Raw genomic sequence first — 3,555 nt, 5'->3', positions numbered from 1 at the left:
CTGCATGTGATTCAACTCCGTTTATTAATGGGAAAAAAATACTAGCTCGTTTTACAAGAAACACACTCTGCTTTTGAGAAAAGAGCACTCTTCTACTCTACTGTGTTTCCTATAGTGCCCGAACTGTGAGCTTGCTCAGAACAAAAGAACTGTGCTTCCTACTCACACGGACCATATGTAATTCAACTCTGCTTAGGAAACTGACAAGAACAATAGCTTCTCTTCAGTCCAATACACTGTACTTCCTGGGAACAGACGTGAATGTTATTGTACAGTGTATGACAATGGGAGCGCAATAGTGACTTTCCATACCAGAAAACAACTCTTGCTCGTAGGAACAGAGACTGCATGTGATTCAACTCCATTTATGAATGGGAAACAAAAACTAGCTCTCCTTACAAGAGACACTCTGCTTTTGAGAAAAGAGCACTCTTGGGTTCTACTGTGTTTCCATAGGACTAGAACAGTTTGCTTGCTCAGAACAAAAGAACTCTCCTTCCTACACACATGGGGAATATCTAGTTCAACTCTGCTTAGGAAACTGATAGGAACAGTAGCTTTTCTTCAGTCCAATACACTGGAATTGCTGGGAATGGACGCCAATGCTATTTCCACTGTATATGGCAATGGGAGCACAGTAGTGACTTTCCTTTCCAGAAAACAACTCTTGCTCTTAGGACCAGAGACTGCATATGATTCTACTCCATTTTTGAATGGGAAACAAACACTAGCTCGCCTTACAAGAAACACACGTTTCTTTTGAAAAGAGCACTCTTCGACTCTACTGTGTTTCTTATAGGGGCAGAAGAGTGAGCTTGCTCAGAACAAAAAAAAATGTGCTTCCTAAATGCGGGGCCATATCTAGTTGAACTCGGCTTAGGAAACTGACAAGAAGAGTAGCTTCTCCTGGTCAAATACACTGTACTTGCTGGGAAAACATGCGAGTACTATTAGCAACAAGTAAGGATGGGAGAGTACAATAGTGACTTTCCTTTCCAGAAAACAGCTCCAGCTCGTAGGACCAGAAACTGCATGTGATTCAACTATGTTTATGAATGGGATACAAACGTAAGCTTGCCTTACAAGAAACACACTCTGCTTTTGAAAAAAGAGCACTCTTCTACTCTACTGTTTTTCCTTAAGGGCCATAACAGTGAGGTTGCTTAGAACTAAAGAACTGTGTTTCCTACACACACGAGCCATATCTAGTTCAACTCTGCTAGGGAAACTGACAAGAACAGTAGCTTTTCTTCAGTCCAATACACTGTACTTGCTTGGAACAGACGCGAGTGCTATTGGACTGTGTAAGGAAATGGGAGCTCAATAGCAACTTTTCTTACAAGAAAACAACTCTTGCTCATAGGACCAGAAACCACATTTGATTCAACCCCGTTTATGAATAGGAAACAAATGCTAACTCGACTTACAAGAAACACACTCTGCTTTCGAGAAAAGAGCACTCTTCTACTCTATTGTTTTTCCATAGGGCCAGAATAGTGAGTTTGCTCTGAACAAAAGAACTGTTCTTCTTACACACATGGGCCATATCTAGTTCAAATCTCCTTAGGAAACTGACAAGAACAGTAGCTTCTTTCCAGTCCAATACACTGTACTTGCTGGGACCATACGCGAGTGCACTTTGCACTGTTTAATGCAATGAAAGTACAATATTGACTTTCCTTACCAGAAAACACCTCTTGCTCATAGGACCAGAAACTGCATTGAGATTCAACTCCATTTAGGAATGGGAAACAAACACTAGCTCTCCTTACAAAAAACACACTCTGTTTTGAGAAAAGAGCACTGATCTGTTCTACAATATTTCCTGTAATTCCAGAACAGTGAGCTTGCTCAGAACAAAACAACTGTACTTCCTACAAACAAGGGCCATAACTAATTCAACTCTGCTTAGGAAACTGACAAGAACAGTAGATTCTCTTCAGTCCAATACACAGTATTTGATGTAAACGGACGCGAGTCCTATTTGTACTCTTTATAGCAATGGGTGCCCAATAATGCCTTTCTTACCAGAAAACAACTCTTGCTCATTGGACCAGAAACTGCATGTGATTCAACTCCGTTTATGAATGAGAAACAAACACTTGCTGGCATTACTAGAAACGCACACTGCTTTTGAGAAAAGAGCACTCTTCTACTCTACAGTGTTTCCTATAGGGCGAGAACAGTCAGCTTGCTCAGAACAAAAGAACTGTGCTTCCTACACAAAGGGGCCATATCTGGTTCAACTCTGCAAGGAACCTGACAAAAATAGTAGCTTCTCTTCAATTCAATTTACTGTACTTGCTGGGAACAGACGCAAGTGCTGTTTGCACTGTGTATGGCAATGGGAATGCAATATTTACTTTCCTTACAAGAAAACAACTCTCCCTCATAGACCTGAAACTGCATGTGATTCAACTCTGTTTATGTATGGGAAACAAACGCTAGCTCACCTTACAAGAAACACACTCTGCTTTTGAGAACAGAGCACTCTTCTACTCTACTCTGATTCCTATAAAGCCAGAGCAGTGAACTTGCTTAGAACAAAAGAACTGTGTTTCCTACAGACACGGTCTTATCTATTTCAACTCTCCTTAAAAACTGACAAAAAATGGTAGCTTCTCTTCAGTCAAACACACTGTACTTTCTGGGAACTGACGCGAGTGCTATTTGCACTGTGTATGGCAATGGGAGAACAATAGTGACTTTCCTTACCAGAAAACAACTCTTAATAATAGGACATTAAACTGCTTGTTTTTCAACTCCGTTTATGAATGGGAAAAATATCAGCTCGCCTCATGAGAAACACACTCTGCTTTTGAGAAAAGAGCACTCTTCTACTCTTCTGTGTTTCCATAGGGCCAGAAGAGTTAGCTTGCTCAGAACAGAGAACTGTGCTTCCTACACACATGAGCCATATCTAGTTAAACTCTGCTTAGGAAACTGCCAAGAACAGTACCTTCTCTTCAGTCCAATACTCTGTACTTTCTGTGAACAGACACGAGTGCTATTTGCACTGTGTATGTCATTGGGAGCACAATAGTGACTTTCCTTACCAGAAAAATCCTTTTGCTCGTATGACCAGAAAGTGCATGTGCTTAAACTCAGTTTATGAATGGGAAACAAACACTAGCTAGCCTTACAAGAAACACTCTCAGCTTTTGAGAAAAGAGCACTCTTCTACTCTACTTTGTTTCTTATAGGGCCAGAACCATGAGCTTCTCAAAACAAAAGAACTGTGCTTCCTACACACACGGGCCATCTCTAGTTCAACTCTGCTTTGGAAACTGACAAGAACAGTAGCTTTTCTTCAGTCCAATACTCTGTACTAGCTGGGAACAGACACGAGTGCTATTTGCACTGTGTATGGCAATGGGAGCGCAATAGTGAGTTTTCTTCCCAGAAAACAACTCTAGCTCATAGGACCAGAAACTGCATGTGATTCAACTCCCTTCATGAATGGGAAATAAACACTAGCTCGCCTTACACGAAATGTACTCTGCTTTTGAGAAAAGAGAACTCTTCTACTCTACAGTGTTTCCCATAGGGATAGAA

This window comes from Peromyscus eremicus, unplaced genomic scaffold (genome assembly GCF_949786415.1).
Source record: "Peromyscus eremicus unplaced genomic scaffold, PerEre_H2_v1 PerEre#2#unplaced_32, whole genome shotgun sequence".
Taxonomy (NCBI): domain Eukaryota; kingdom Metazoa; phylum Chordata; class Mammalia; order Rodentia; family Cricetidae; genus Peromyscus; species Peromyscus eremicus.
The sequence above is the reverse complement of the archived record's forward strand: the minus strand, read 5'-3'. Positions refer to the sequence as shown.